Source organism: Glycine soja, chromosome 14 (assembly GCF_004193775.1).
Source record: "Glycine soja cultivar W05 chromosome 14, ASM419377v2, whole genome shotgun sequence".
Taxonomy (NCBI): Eukaryota; Viridiplantae; Streptophyta; class Magnoliopsida; order Fabales; family Fabaceae; genus Glycine; species Glycine soja.
In genome coordinates this window covers 9,211,752-9,229,833 of record NC_041015.1, presented here as the reverse complement: position 1 = coordinate 9,229,833, position 18,082 = coordinate 9,211,752, and the positions used below count along the sequence as shown (strand labels likewise).

Here is an 18,082-nt window from a genome sequence, read left to right as displayed (position 1 = left end):
TTTTTCTAAACTTTACAAGAATTAACTTAAAGAGCTTTTTACACAAAGAATGAAATAATGAGTGCTTCAAAGTCATGCTTCATGTCTTCAAAGCTTCTAGTATATATAGGCCTCATTCAATCAGGTATATGCTGTCTCTAAACAGACATATCTCCTCTTTTAAGATTGTATCTGAAGATTATGGTCGTTGGGATATTAAATGCATGCATTAAATACACGTACTTCTTCATGCTGAGAAATCACTCTTCGTCGCTAGCGTGTAGAATACTACAACAGGAAATCACTTCCTTTTATATCAAAGCAAGTATGTGTAGCAAAGCTCTTTTTTTTTATGGCAATTGAGGAATTTTAGAGCTTGAATTCATTTATTCTTCATAAGATTTGATAGATCCTAGGAGAATGTCTCTATAAAATAGATCTCTGACAAAGTATTAAATAAATTCTTAAATGTCATCTTTAATGTTGTATCAAATCATGATTCTATCTTGCTATCATTTGGAACATTAGACGCATACTTCGCAATGTTGGTGAGGTTGAGCTTTTCTAGCTCTAATTGTTGCATCTCTGGATGAAGAATGTAAGTCCCAATATCAACATTTTCCTTCTAAACTGTATTGCAAGTCTGCCACTTGAGAACTTTGTATCCTTTTAAACCATGATACACTCTGGTGTGAAGGTAGGGATGCACTTGAACATTTGGTTGTGTCTGATCATGTGGTCTTGAAGGTAAGATCCATGATGTGGCTTCTTGTTTTGTTGGCTTCATCAATTTGTAGTTGAGCCTGTGGAAGATTTTCAAAACCCGTAAGGGTTCTTCAAACATCATCATTTGTTTCCTTGCTTCTAGATGCTCCTTCATTATCGCTAAAGAAACAAATTCTAAACCTCCATAGATCTCTTTCTGTCATCTTATCTTGTCTTTATCAATTGTATTAGATTGATCAGCAAAAAGCTATTCATCAACATCAAATATCGACTTAAGAGGAACGAGAGCGGCACACAAATCTATCTCAATGATATCATCATTTACTTCCACAAGAGATGCTTCAATGACTGACTGAAGCATGACCGCCTCAAGAGCTTCCCTTTCAAGAGGGTCCATATCTTTAGGAATAGTGGCAGTGTCTATTTCAACTTGTAGTTGAGCAATAACTAGAGAGAGAATTTATGTTGCGAGTTCTACTGCAGATTAAACTCTCTCCAAGTCTTCCATCTGAGCATTCTTCATCTTTATTTCAAATTGTGCCTATATTGATTCAACAATGAAAACTTCTGGACATCTACTTCCATTATGGTAGCCTTCTCAGCACCATGCCTCACTCTTTCTCAACATACAATGTCTTCAAAGATTCTAGAATGACTTCGTCTAGAATTTCTTAAGATAGCTTGCCTGCTAAGGCAACAAGTTTGACATTTTCCTCTATCTTTTTCTTGTGTTCCTCTTCAAAGACTGTTTTAACTTACACAAACACTCCCTCTTCCGGCTTAAAAGACTTCTTTCTTCTCAAGTTGTTCATCTATCTTGGCCTTCTTACATGCTTCAACCAAGGATTGCTTCCTTGTCATGGCAAAGGTTGCAGTTGCCTTTTTGTTGACAAAGGATAAAGCAGGTTTGGGTTGAGATATAAGGTGAGGTTGTTATTGAGGTGGAAGGGCTTAGGAGAGGATTGAGGAGTAAAGGTTTTAAGAATTGCATCATCAAATTCTTGGTCTTTTGGAGGTGAGGCTAGTAAAGGTTTTAGAGGAGAAAAAAGTGTTGGCTAAGGATGTTTAATTTTGATGATTGGTCGTTTGTTGGATGTTTTAGATTCAGGTTCAGACATAGAGTCTAGAGCCTCCCTCTTTAGGGTGGCTCTAAGGTTTGAAGGTTTAATATCTAAGGGTGGTTGTCTTTTAGGCTTTTTGGTTAAGACAAAAGGGTTAGGTTTAGATGAAGGTGGATTGTCTTTTCTTTTGGTGAGAAGTTTGGGTCTAGGTTGGTTGGTTTGAAGGCTAGGCTTACTCCCCTCGTGTCTATAGAAATGCAACTTTAGATTTAAGGTCAACAAGTTTATCTTGTGTTCTTATTGTCTAACCTACCACAGATTGTGGTTCCTCATTGGGTTCCTTCTTGACTTTCTTCTTTATGTGTTTCTAGGTATATTCTGGGAATTTTTCAACAATGCTCATATTCACAAAGGTCACTCATTTTAACTAGGAAGCTCCAACAAACGCTTCCATGTCAAACACGTTCATTTTAGCGTTTCTCATAATCTGAGTAAACATCATTCCAAAAGGAACATGGTTCTTCTTCACTTTTGGGTTAAGGGCTTGCATCCAATAGAAGAAGATGATCTCAGGCATATTCATCTTTTATTCTACCATGACTTTATACATGCAAAATTTGACTCTGTCACTTACATAGTCTCGTGACCCCAGTCTAGGCATCACCAAGTTAAAAAGGAAACTATGGATCAATCTACATATATAGGTCAAATATGCAATTCTAAGAAAGTTTATCATCGCCTTCTTGTCATTTGTAACGAATCATGGGGTACCATAAAGCATGATATTCATAGTCTTCTAGGTTATTTCCTTCTCCCAGTCTTCATCAAAGACTCTTCTTTAGCGCAACCAGACACAACACCAATAGTTGATGAGGAGATCACCACTTCCTTCCCTCTAATAGTTCCTCTTATGCTTGCATGATTTTGTCTTGCAGTTCCCCATAACAAGGCATATGGACCATAATGCATTAAACTGAAGTTCTTAAGGATGTTGGTCCATACAACACGATCAAAAAGACCTTTGATGGGGAAACCTTCTTCTTCTAGGGTTTGGAAGTTCACCCGTCGTGTAGGGATGAAAGAGCCCAAGGGAAAGACATTCTTGGCCTCTTCTTCAAAGTTAATTCCTAGAATCACAACAACTTCACTTCTCTTTGGTGCCATTGTTTCACAAAGATGAAAATTTTGTAAGAGAAGGTTGAATTTTTTAAAGTTTGAGTTGTTGAATGCAAGAAAAACACGCATAAATAGTTTTGAGAATTGAAGATTTCAAAAGAACCTCTTGAATACTTGCCCTAGCCTTTTATATGTTTAAAAAGAGCAAAATAACGGTTCAAATCACATTTAATATTTTTCGAAAACAATTTTTCAATCATGGCAAAAAGGGTGATGCACATTTTTTAAGAGAATACACAATGTTTTGATCTTTATGAACACACTTCCTTTTTTGTATGTACGCTTGAACACATGTTAGAGCCAACAAGTTAAAGATTGAAACAATGTGATAAACTAACCATATTTAAATATTCTCTTATGCAGACAAAGAGATCTTCAGACAAAGACTTAGTACAAATATTTGCTTATTGATGATCTATATCGATAAACTTTATGTCAAAAATACCTTTTTGTGCATAATCACAAATGACATGATATATTATCTCTATATGTTTAATTTAGGTTTTAGATTTATAAATTTATAATATTATATTTATTTAATGTATTAAATTACTATTAATTATTATCTTTATATTTATTATTTTATTAATATCAATTTGATCATAGTTCAATTACAACTAAAATATTAAATCTTAAATCAATATCTTAACTGGTCCAATTTTAAAAACATTGAATTAGTTTGATTTTTTAGACAAGTGTTGGAGACATATATCTCGGGTGTTAGACTTTTATGGATTCGGGTCAAACTAATAAAGACCAAAAATCTATTCCAAAATGATTTAAAAGAAAGGCTTAATGCATTTTTAATCCTTAATTTTTTTCATGAATTTTACTTCTAAAAAATTAATTTGACGTATTTTATCCAAACTTTTAAAAAATTTATGAATTTTATCCTTCATCATTTATCTATTAATCAATACAAAAATTGGGAGTAAAATTTGTCAAAAATAAAAGTTAGTAGTAAAATTTGCCAAAAAGTTGGGTGCAAAATGTGACATAGAAATAAATAAAAAAAATTGAGGATAAAAAGTACAATTATGTTATGAGTAAAATGATAGAGGATATAATTTGCATGTTTCTAAAAGATTGGAGATAAAATACGCTAAATTAATTTATTAGAGATAAAACTCACCAAAAATTAAAAGGTTGAGGGTAAAAAGTGCAAAGAAGGAAAAAAAGGCAAATATTTTATTTTCGTCCTTGAATTTGTTAAGTGCTAATAGTTAGGTCATTGAAAGATAAAAAAAATTAAATTTTATCCCTGAATTGCAAAAAGTATAACAAATTAGTTATACCGTTAATTTTTTCCGTTAACTCAAATAGATGTATCTACTTGGCTCTTTTCATAATGACATGATGACTGACGGTTGTCACGTGTCATACACATTGTTACCACGTGTCTAAAAGTTGAATTGTGAATTTGATTTATGAACTTAAAAATTTGTTTTTCATTTTAGTCCCTAAACTTAATCATTTCCTAACACTTTGGTTCATGAACTTAACTATGTAATGCCATTTTGATTCCTGAAAATACTTTTAAATTTTTAATTAAGTGTCATACTACATATAAATTGTTAGTACAATGATAATAAATGACATTTGTTTATAGTGATAATAATTATTTACGAAGATGAAAATTGAATGAAAATAATTCTCAAGTATAGAAATCAGAAATATTATATTTTATATTTCAAATCACTATTAATTCATTTATCATATTTTATTGAGTGAAAATTCTAACAAATAATACTATAACGATGAAAAACAATAATATAACTAAATTGAAAATAATTAAACATCTGAAAATTAAATTATTTTTTCATAAGAATCAAATTAAAAATGTGTATTATGTAAATACCTAGATACCAACCAATGATTTATTTTTAAAAGTTATTATATTTATTTAATTAAGGAGACAATTAAAAAGCAAAGAGATACAAAATGGATCATTTTATTTTACCAAAATTTAGGATGAAATTAGATATTTTTATTTTATCTTTTATTGTATTTTCTTTTATTTTATATACTTCAACATGACTATGATAATGAATGAACTATATTTTATACTCAATTTTTTAGGTCACATATATTATATATTCTAATATGACAGGCTACAACTATTTTTTCCATTCAAAATATAAAAGGTGAACTATCAAATTGTGTTTCTGTCATCCATAGATATACTTTAAACCATGTTAGTGTTGGTTATAGATTCCATACGTTTATGTTCAATGAATCTATAACATAGTGTAAGGATCTTAGAATCTATGATTCCCTCATACAGTTTGAAAATAAGTAGAACTTACCTTGATCCATAAAAGACATAAGTTCTTCAATCTATCTTTTTTCTTTCTGTTATTTTCCTTTCACGTTCTTGATGGTAATTAGAGGAAAAATGCTTATGGCAGAGATAAAACCCTTTGCCTTTTATTAACCAACTTCCATCAAGTTAGTTATCGAAAGTTTACTAACTTCCCATAAGTTTAACAAACCTCCACAAGTTAGTTATCAGAAGTTTACTAACTTCCCATATTTGCCAATAGGTCCCTTTATTTTATTAAATCAAGTTTAGGCCCTTAATTCACATGAGTCACATTATTCTAACATTCTCTCACTTGACTCTTGTGATGCCATAACACTTCATGATTTAATAATTACATAAATCATAATGCGCATTAAAAGACTTTAGATTAATTGGCTCCATCATTAATCATAATTAAAGATAAGAACAATAAGAGTCATGGCGATTACATGTCATTTAATCAACATATTCCCTTCCATGTACTACTATATTATCATTCTCTTTAATATGATTGTAAAATGAGAAGTTCATAATGGGTTCAAACAAAAGTCATTCTTTAAAAAACATAATATGTTTTCCACATCATAATTTGCATGCATATACACATAAAGTGGAAAACACAAATTTCAGAAACTTACACAATAATGAGCTCAAAGTGTCAAATAGACATCACTAATAATAATAACATTCAACATTCACTAGCAGACATAATGCCCGTATTCACTACATGGCCAGTAAATACTTTGGGCAGTAACCCTTTTGTTAAATGGTCAACAATCATTACATTAGTGCTAATATGTTCTATTGACACTCTATGTTTTTCAACTTCTTCTTTAACGACAAAGTATTTCAATTTCATATGCTTAACACCTTTAGAATACTTATCGTTTTTAGAAAAGAAGACAATTGCGGTATTATCACAATAAATTTTCAGCGGCTTGGCAATACTGTTAACTACTCCAAGTCATGAAATAAAATTCCGCAACCAATTAGTCTAAATTGTGGCCTCAAAGCATGCCACAAATTCAGTCTCCATGTCTGAATCTGTATATCCAATCACCTCAAGATGACCAGATCTCCTATAAGTAAGCATGTGATCCTTTTTCCCTTGCAAGTATCTTAAAACTTTCTTTGTAGCTTTCCAACAATCAAATCATGGATTACTTTGGTATCTACCAAGTATACCAACTACAAAGCTAATATCTGGCCTTGTGCATGTTTGAGCATACATCAGACTCCCAACAATAGATGCATAAAGGATATTTTCCATCTGTTTCCGTTTCAGATCATTCTTTGGACATTGCATGAGACTAAATTTGTTTCCTTTCTGTATTGGAATTGGTGATGCTGAACATTTATGCATTCTGAATCTCTCTAAAACTTTATTAATATATGATTTCTAAGACAAGTCTAATAGTTCTTGTGATCTATCACAGAATATTTCTATTCCTATCACATAGCCTACCTCACCTGTATCTTTCATTTCAAAGTTGTTAGAGAGAAACTTCTTAGTCTCACTTAATAGACCAAGATCATTAGTTGCAAGCAAGATGTCATCAACATACATAACAAGAAATATAAATTTGATCCCACTGACCTTCAAATATATATCCCGATCAACAGTGTTTTCCTTAAATCCAATGGACGTAATAGTATCATTGAACTTAATATACCATTTTTGGGAAGTTGTTCAAGTCCATATATTGATTTCTTAAGTTTTGCTGTAATATTTGTCAACTCAATGGCATATTCATGCATAGTACGAGAACCATCAAACTTCATGGTGGTTAAAGTATTCATTAATGTCCTAGCAAGAGACTTATCAGCAGTTTGGGAGCACTCTTCCACAGATTTCATAAATTCTTTTGCACTTTTAGTTTTGGGAAGAGCAGACTTAATGTTATTTGCTATGCTCATGTGCATAAGCATCAAACAAATTATGTTTGACTTTTCTCAGGCCTTATAATGAGTTTTTCTCTTCATTGCTACTAGCATCAGTAATAGCAGCAGGTTTTTCAACTTGAAGAGTCAAATCAAGATCCAGCACACATAAGTGAAATTGGACTTATTCGCTCCAATCAGAGAAATTTAATCCATTAAAAACCGGAACAAACATACCAAGAGAATGCAAAGATACAAAAAGGGATACTGCAATTAACACATGCTTAACATTGATACTTTGAGTCATAAATTAAACATACAATACAGATTCAAACAACAAACAAACATTCTATGTATACTATTGTTCTCCTTTGGGTGATACATTAATACACAAAGAAACATACCGATGCTAATAACTTTAACATCATTTGGTAAGACACATGCATTAATAAGAAATACTTATTATATTTGGATATATAAATAAAACTAATAATGCATACATACTACCAACAGTCATATCCATAAATTATAAGAACAACTAATCAACCTTTGGGTGATCCATAAATGTCTTATAATAATGAACTTCAATTAACCCATAAACCAATAATCTATAATTTAGCATCTATTCTATGGGTAATTGAAATACAATCTTCACTAATTTGGAATTAAACAAAACATAAAGATTTGACCACTTTGGTGATTACAAATCTATCATACATTTAATCCAAATTACTTGATCCAATTTTGAATTGAAATTGACGTAAGAGAGAGATATTAAATTTCAATTCAAGACATTCAAAAATTGGATTCAGGGCATTCCATACTCGAAAACAATTATAATATGCACAACGGAAAATAAAATGGATTGAATAATTTTCCAATTAGAATCAGATTCATACAATGTATGGAAGAAACATCATTCATGGAGAATCATAAATTCAATAACCAAAGGCTCTGATACCACATGTTGGTTATAGATTCCATACGTTTATGTTCAATGAATCTATAACATACTGTAAGGATATGATTCCTTCATACAGTTTGAAAATAAGTAGAACTTACCTTGATTCATGAAAGACATAAGTTCTTCAATCTTCTTTGTCCCAATCTATCTCTTTCCTTTCTGTTATTTTCCTCTCACGTTCTTGATGGTAATTAGAGAAAAAATGCTTATAGTAGAGATAGAACCCTTTGCTTTTTATTAACCAACTCCCATCAAATTAGTTATCGGAAGTTTACTAACTTCCCATAAGTTTAACAAACCTCCACAAGTTAGTTATCAAAAGTTTACTAACTTTCCATATTTTCCAATAGGTTCCTTTATTTTATTAAATCAAGTTTAAACTCTTAATTCACATGAGTCATATTATTCTAATAGTTAGTAGTTGTTATCCTTTACCGAATCTTTTGGTTGTTGACAGAGACAATTTCAGTCATTACAAATGATGGACGGAATATATTGGTAAGCTTTTGTATGTGAACATAATTAGCTATTGACAATTTGTAGTGTGTTAGTTAGTGTCATTGCTCTAAGTTCTAATTACAATGTTTTTTTATTGAGTGAGTCTTGAAAGGTTTTGACCAGGCAACAAATATAATTCTTGATGAGTCCCATGAACGAGTTTATTCTACAAAGGTATGCTGAAATGGTGCAATTACATAAACATTCCTTCAAATATGAATGAGTCATGACTTAAATGAACTTAATATTTATATTTAGCTCTCAGACATGGCTCCTCTAAAATGGGCATTCTCACTTTTGAGGGTAAAGTCAGCACATCTTTACCACATAAAGCTTCAATTATTAAATACAAAACACATAAAACTTATTCCTCTTGCCCACTTGTTCTCTCTATAAGATGACAAGCAAGCTACCATGTAACATTAGATTCTGCATAAGGTGATGGGCAAAATCCATGTCGACTACGCTAGATGTTAGATATATTTGAGACTGAGAAGCATCTGTCCATGGTTAAGAAAGACCAGTTGTTGCAAAACTGGTTTTGTAATCCCAACAACAATAACCTTATGTTACTAGGAAAGGTCTATTACATGGATTACACTACAGTGAGTACACCATTAGGTTTGGTTAAAAACCCAATTCTCAAGGATATACTCATCATGAGACTCCTTTTAGTAGTTTCCTCCAATGTCCTTCTAGGTGTCCCTTTACCACTTTTCACATGGCTGTATATCATGCGGTACACTCTCTTCATCAGTGTCTCTAGTAGCCTTATTTTCACATGTCCAAACCACATTAGTCCTTAACTAATGTTTTGTCCTCTTTTCGTTAATAGGTGTCATACGAAACTTCTTTGTATATAATCATTTTGTGTCTTGTTCTTTTTTGTGTGACCACACATCCATTTTAGTATTTTCATTTTTGTTACAGTGTTATTCACTTTTTTCTCTTATTGTTCCTTTAAAGCCCCAATATTCTTTACCAGAGTATAGCTGGTTGTAAATTTCCATCCGTTTGATTCAAGGAAATTTATTGTCTTTGCATTAGATCAATGTTTGCAGTGATATTTTTGTTCATTTGATAGATAGATCGTTTTCTGTTATTATTGCTACTTCTATCTTGAAAATTATCTTTGCAATATTTGTCTCTACCTCAGTAGTGGTTGTAGCTATACTTCTCTATTTTGTATTATACATAGCTTCGATCTTATTCTTCATAAATGGATCCTTGAGTACAAGCGACTTTGTGTGTAAGGGAATTAAAGTGCAAGAAATGTGAAGAAAAATGAAATGGAAGAGGGATTGTTGGATTAACAATGAGAGTAAAATGAACAAAAGCCTTTTGGTTTTGGGGTCACAAAGTCTGTTGCTTGGTTGTCTCCTGACGCCCTAATCCTCATTGGGGATTTGCTAATCATGTAACAGGTGGAATATGGAATGGTTAGGGACTGGGGAGAGGGATAATCTTTATATATATGTTTTTTGAAAGAAAAAAAATTACAATGGCAAGTGTTAATCTTTGCCATTAAAACATCAGACTGTAAAGAGATGTTTACTTCCTCTAAAGTGAGAGTGCTCACTTTAGAAAAGTCAAATCCCTGGCTTCGAATTATAGATTGCTGTACCAGGAATGAATCAATTCTTTGTTAATTTTGCTATACCATCTCTCCCCACCATAATTGTGACTTTGAATCTTTGCTTCACTTGAATTTTGTTTTAACTACAGATTTTTTCTTGAAAATTCCTTTTAGCCTTTCACAATTTTTATGTCTTCCTAATGTCATCATCATTCTTGTTTATAACTACAGGAAGGTGTACAACTTGTTTTTGGTCTGTACATCAATAGGGGTGACAACATGTAAGTCCCTTACTCCATCCTTTTTCATTTTGTGTATCATTAAGATTTCATATCGTTGCACTATTTACATACCCTAAAATTTGTATGGTTTTCCTTTGGTCATTGCAGAAGTGTTGTTGGTGAACTAGATGAAGATCTGGATTCTAGTATGGATTTGTCAAAACTTAGAGCTCATCCCTTGAAACCTATAATCCATTGAGGTGAAATATTATGTATTGATTTTTAATGAATGCATGCCTGCCGGGTGGAAACAATTTGAGTTTTGCGGCATTATATACTAGAGTGCACTGTGGAACTCTCCAAGAATATGCAGACAACTTGATATGTCTAATATTCTGATTTTGATTCTGATTCTTTTAGCATGTAAGTATTGTCAAACAAATGAAGCAAGTACGCAACAAATTGTGCGACTATCTAAAACACATTTATTATTATACATGTAAATAATGATCTTCTATATATAAAAAAAACACATTTATTATTATACATGTAAATAATGATCTTTGCCCAAAGGGGTGGTTGGTTTTAATTGCAACGTTGTATGTATATACTCTTAATTGTCATATTTCCTCTATACGAGCCTCAATCTTGTGATACGATTTGAAAAGGTGATCTGCAAGCATGTTGTTCATTTCAACTTACCTTCCTGGTTAGGGCCCAATTCGATCATAACTTGATCACTCATGTCCGTTTGAAACTTAATAGGGACAATTGGATTTTAATATAAGATTGAGGTGATATTTGACTAATGGCTTGATCTGCACGAGAGCATCAATCTCCCAAGGACTTTATACAAGTTTGGATTTTTGTATTTTCATGTCAGTTTAAAATTTTTATCTTGATCAAATTTTTTTTAGTCCAATATAACCTATTCTACCCAATAAAATTAATCAGAACCAAGTTGAATACGTCAATTTTTATCCTAGCATACATATACAAAATATGTTTCTTTTTAAGAAGATCAAGATGTTTTTTATTTTTTAAAGGAAAGATCAAGATCTTAACTTAAAGAGAAAGGTTTCCTTTTAAAAAAATCATGTTAACTTAAAGTTTCACAAGACAAAAAATATCATACTATATATAAAAAAGATTGTTCTTCAAAACCTTGTTGAGTAAACAAATAATAGAAAACTTCTCAATTGTAATAGTAAAATATTGTTGAGTAAACAAATAATAGAAAACTTCTCAATTGTAATAGTAAAATATTCTTTAAGAGAATCATTTAAGTTACACCCACTATCATGTTTACTTAAAAAAATTAATTTTTAAAATAATATAAAAAACAATTTAAACATCTAAGAGGAAAGTATTTTTTTTATTCTAGCAATAACTCTTTTAAAAAAGTTTTAAAAAATGAAAAGTTGTTCTAGGTTAACGACTCATCTAACTAGCAAAATTAGAAAATATTTTTCAGAAAAAATGTTTTTCTTTTCAATTTTTTACTATTTTTTATATTTAAAATTTTCAGTTTTTCTGAAAATAAAAATTCTTAATCTTTGAAACAGTTCACAGTGTTTGTTCTTTAACTAAGGACTTGCAAGTTACTAGTAGGGGTTGTCATGAATTGGATTTTTAAGAATTCTATCCATAATCAATCCATATCTACTTAAATGAATTGGATCTTAAATTTATATCCACATATTTATTTTAAAATAATTTGGATTCAAGATCCAGTCCATTTAAGAGGATATGAATTTGGTTATATCTAATCTATATCCACTTAAATTTTATAAGGATTGTTTTTATAAATTTTAAAAATTAAATGCTAAAAGGGAAAACTTGGCACCTGCCTACTTGAACTTGATAAGAATTACTTCAAATACCAAATGCATTAATTTAAAGATCATTAAAAGGAATTAACCATATACTTCAAATACCAATTTGTATGGTTCTATCATAATCATACTCAAGTTACTAAAATAAAATGTAATATAAACACTCAAAACAATAAACAATTTAAAAGTTTGAAGGTTGAAGCACAATAACAACTACATATCCTTAAAGTAGTAAATCAAACCAAATGTGATTTAGAACAATTCATCCATCTAATCCTCGTTGTTTAGAGAATTATTCTATAAAAAATAACGAAACTATATTTTTTAAATTTTAAAAGCAACATCAAAATCCAAGAGTCCATCCATCCATCAAATGAGCCATTAGCTTCACTCGGATATATCCTATGCAACCAACAACATAATGCATACCTTTCACCAGCCTTAATGCTACCTATGCCCAAAACCAAAATCAACAATTTATACACAAAAATTCAAAACAAAACCAAAAGGAATTCACATGCAAAGTGTAACATTAAAGTACCTTGCTAGTTTCATTTTTCGGTCGACACCGATCAAGGATGTTTTTGATCAATCTCAGTTAGGGTTATTTATTGGTTGAGGTCGACTATGATTTTTAGTCAATGTTAGTTGGTGATACTTTTTTGCTGACATTGACTAGGGTTTTTGGTCAGCGTTGAATGTGACTATTTTTTAGTCGATGTTGGTTAGAGTTTTTGTGGATGACATCGATTAGGTTCTTTTTTATCGACGTCGGTCGTTGATATTTTTTGGCCAACATTAGCTGGGACTAGTTTTTGATCGACGTTGGCCAAGTTTTTTTGCTGACATTGGTTGAAACTATTTTTTTGTTGGTGCCGGCTAGGGTTTATTGACCAACATCAGCATGACTATTTCTTTTGGCCGGTGTCGACTTGGGATATTTTTTGTTGACATCAACTAAGATTTTTTTTATCAACATCAATTGGGAGAATATTTTGGCCGACATCATCTAGGTTTTGTTTGTCGATGTTGTTTGATGATGTTTCTTGGCCGATGTCGGACAAAAAAATCCTAATCAACATCGGCAAAAAAATAGTCTCGTCTGACATTGACAAAAAAAAACATAGTCGATGTCGGCCAAAAAACCTACTCGATATCGATCAAAAAATAATTTCGACAAACATTAGCAAAAAAAGCCCTTGCTAACATTGACCCAAAAATAGCCTAAACATATGTCGGCCGAAAAAACTTTTGACGACATCGACCAAAAAATAGTCTCGACCAACGTCAGCAAAAAAAAAAACCATTATCGACATTTAATCGAAAAACTGTCTCAACTAATGACACCTTAAAAACATCATCAGTTGACATCGACGAAAATAACTCTAGACGACATTGACCAAAAAATAGCTCCTACCGAAGTTGGCCAAAAAACCTAGCCTGAAAAATTGAATTGGATTTAAAATTCTAAAGAAATATCCAATCCATATCCAATTAATTGGATTGGATTTAAAATCTGAAAAATTGGATTGGGATATGAAACCAAACCATTTAAATGGATTTAAAGTGAATTACATTGGATTGGATATGGATTGGTTTTATACATTTAGAGTTTTTGCACTGCCCTAGTTACGAGTTGATTTTGGGATGATGATGTTAGCAGTTTCGGGTCAAACAAAAAACTCCAAAAATTTGATCCAAAACGATTTATTATTATTTTTATTATTATTATTATTATTATTATTATTATTATTATTATTATTATTATTATTATTATTTGTAGCCATGTTTATTTTTCAATTTGAGTTAAATAAAAACTGGGGAAGAAATAGACCCATTCGAGTTAGACATTGCTAGGCCTGAGTTTGATGTGGGTTCAAAGCTTGAGCTTGACCTATTTACATGTCAAAGACTTTATTAACAGTTTTAGTTTGACTTGATCTATAAGTCTATTTTAAAGAACGATTTTATGATAATTTAACACTAAAATAAAGATAAAAATATGTATGTAAAACTTTATAGGAATCAAATTTAACTTATTTATATGAGATAAATATATTTTTAAGGTTTAATATAACATTAACAATGTAATTTAAAAATATATCTTGCAATAAGATATTTAAATATGACATAAATTTATTTTTCAATAAACTTTAATTATAACTTTAACTTGACTTTTTACATAAATGAAAAAAACAAGTTAACTTTTTATTTAGATCAAATGATTAATATTTAAAAAGATAAATAAATGTAAGATTTTAATAAATTATAACAAATTTAATTTAATAATAATTATAATTTTTTAAATAGATAAGTCATATTAGGCTTAAAAGATTTTTTTAATAATATATAATCTGGCTTATTTAACTAAATAGATTTTATTAAAAGTCTTGGTCTAACTTATTTTCTCAAAAAGTCTTATCTAATTTGCACCTTATATAGGATAGACCATATGTTATTCTCAAACTTATTTCCCTCCCTACTTATTATTACTAGCGGAATTACTGGCATTATCGTGTCTGTCAGCTCGCATGCAATTGCATAAAAAAATAATATACTACAATAATTTTTAATTATAATTTTTTAATTTTGTTCAATAAATGACACACTCTAAATGAAAAAATTAAAAACAATCTGGATAACAAAACTAAATATAAAAATAATTAACTGTCATAGAAAAATCATAATAATTTTGACTTTGAAAAAATATTTTGTCTCCTTCTTTTTTCATAAACTGTCTCCTCATTGACAATGATAGTTTCCAATATTTCATGAAAAACCTATTAAATTAATTAAAACAATAATTAGTAACAAACTAAGAAAATAAATTATAAAAAGATGTGTAAGAATGAGTTGGAATAAAAAAATGAGAATAAATACATAAAGTGATGAGAAGGACCAAAGGAGAAGGATGCGAAAGAAAAAAAATGTCTTGCGTACAAAAATTCTTGTAATTGAGGAAAACGTCTTTAATCAAAATTATAAAAAAATGAAGAATGCAACAACATTGAAATAAAAAAAAAACACCAATATGACTCGGGGAGAGAAGAAAATTAGAAGCAATAATAATTGAATGAGAACTTTGAAGAGCAATTACAATTACAGTCGATTAACGTAAGATAAAGTGAAAAAAGAACTAAAAACTATTAACAAATCTATAACAATAGATAAAGTGATATAGACGGTTATCACCACTATTTGGTCTCCACTTTTATTTGTCCATTTTACCCTCAAATATCTTAGCATTTTTAAAACAAAAATAATAAGAAGCATGATAGGGAATGAAAAAAATGAAAAATCTTTGATCTCCTTTCATCTAATCAATTTGATCCCCTTTTTTCACTTCTACTCACCCAATTACCAACACAGGTTACCTAATCGTAACTGTTCACCACTTCCAACATACAAAACTACACACTCTTTTTTATGCACACTATCTATAAAAATAATTTCTAGGGCTTTTTAATTTCTGCTATTACTCGCACCGCTACTCTTTTTCTTCGTTCTAGGATTCCAATTTGCCATTCAATTCAGTTTTCCAGTGCGGACCATGTCTAAATTCTCGATCTGTTCCTTTCTGTTTTTCTTTCTCCTTAAAATTTGTTTTATGAGCGTCAGTTTATTTAATGCTATTTTTTTGAGAATTTTTTTCTTAAAATATCTTTTTTTCGAATAGTTGTGCGTTGAGATCATGGGGGGCTCGGAAGGGGTGGGAGCATCGTCGAAGCAAAATTCGGTGTCACAAAGCCCATATTAATGGCTGGCCCAACAGTTACTGATTTGTAGAGGACTCGTGAGTTAGAGAAGGTTAGTTTCCTTTATATAATAATAACACATTTTTTTAAGGGTTTGTTTATTTATTTCTCTGGAAAATTCTTTGCTTTGCGTGCAATTTTCTAGATGTTTTTGGACTTTACGAGAGCAAGGAGGAAGTTGCCAAAAGGGAAGAGGTTTTTCATCGACTTGGAGAGGTAAATGGAGAGATAGAGAGAGTTTTGTTTTGATGATTCTTCGTTGTAATGATTGTTTGCGATGTTGTTTTGTTGTAATTGATTGTTTGATAACAAGAACTTATGTGATGACTCCAACTTAGGAGTTGTAGGGATAAAATATGGAACTATGTGTTTGAATTGATTAGGGTGAGGTTAATACACACTTTTTATCATTTATCATTTGTTAATAGTTTTTTTTTTTTTACTTTGTCTTGCTGTCAATTGCTGTCAATATTAATCAATTGTAGTTTTAATTGTTCCTCAAAGTTCCCATTCAATCATGGTTGTTTCTAGTTTTCTTCTCTCTTGAGTCGTATTTATATTCTTTTTTCTTTTTAATATTGTTGCATTCTTCATTCTTTCTATAATTTTTTCTTTGAATGACAATTTTTTTTGATACATAACACATTTTTTCTTTCACAATTCGTCTTTCTTATCACTTTATATATTTATTTTTAATTTTTTTTATTTCAACTTACACATTTTTCTATATTTTATTTTTCTTTATTTATGACTAATTACTGTTTTAATTAATTTAACATATTTTTCATGAGATATGCAATTGAAAACAACCCTTATCAATGAGAAGATAATTTATGAAAAAAGGAAGAAAGAACATATTTTTTCAAAGTGTAGATTATTGTGATTTTTTTATGACAATTAATTATTTTGATTTTTAGTTGTGTTATTCAATTTGTTTTTAATTTTTTCATTTGGAATGTCATTCATTGAACAAAATTTAGAAATTGTAATTAACAATTATTATAGTATATTAATTTTTGACGCATTAGTATAATAAAAATGTAGACAAACAAATGTGACAACATTGTATTTCCGCTAATGATAAATAATAAGTGTGTATTAACCACTAAATTAGACTAATCTCCTCACAGGAGAAATAAACAACAACACGATCAATTCAAACACATAGTTCCATATTTTATCCCTATAACTCCTAGGTCGGCGTTATCACACAAGTTCTTTGTCATCAAACAATCAATTACAACAACTCAACATTGCAAGCAATCATTGCAACAAAGAACCATCAACACAAAACTGTATCTCTCCCTTTACCTCTCTAAGTCGGTGAAGAACCCCTAAACAGTGAGAAACATGCACACAAAGCAATTTTCCAGACAAATAAATAAACAGACCCTTAGAAAAACAAAAAAAAAGTGTGTTATTTTTATATAAACAAAACAATGAAAGTAACTTTTCTAACTCTGCAAATCAGTAACCGTTGGGCTAGCCATTGATATGGGCTTTGTGACACCGAATTGCTTCAATGATGCTCCCACCCCTTTCGAGCCCCCCAGATCTCAACTCAAAAATATCCGAAAAAAAGATATTTTAAAAAAAAATTCTCAAAAAAATAGCCTCAAACAAATCGATACCCAGAAAACAAATTTTAAGGAGAAAAGGAACGGAACAAGAATTCGGACAACAGAAAACCAAATGGAACGGCAGATCGGAACCCTAGAACGAAGAAAAGAGAAGCGGTGAGTGATTGCAGAAATTAAAAAGCCCTAAAAATTATTTTATATTATATGTGCATAAAAAAGAGAGTGAGTAGTTTTCCACGTTTGAAGGGATAGAAAATTACAATTTGGCTAATTGGGTAACCTCTATTGGTGAGAGAGTGGGTAAAAGTGAGAGAAAAAAATAAAATTAACTAGACAAAAATAGAAAGTGGATAAAAGTGAGAGAGAAAAATAAAATTAACTAGACAAAAATAGAAAACCCGTAAAAAAATTTCATTTTCTTATCTTCATTTCTACATGCATGTTGTTATTTTTGTTTTAAATATATAAAAATATTTCAGGATAGAGGGACAAATAAAACTGGTAATCAAGAAACAATTATAACAATGA

General features: G+C 30.4%; 1 pseudogene; it reads left to right on the top strand.

Annotated features, from left to right (window-relative positions):
* Positions 1–6,985: 6,985 nt before the first annotated feature.
* LOC114383778 lies at positions 6,986–10,678 on the top strand (annotated as a pseudogene).
* The last annotated feature ends 7,404 nt before the right edge of the window (positions 10,679–18,082 follow it).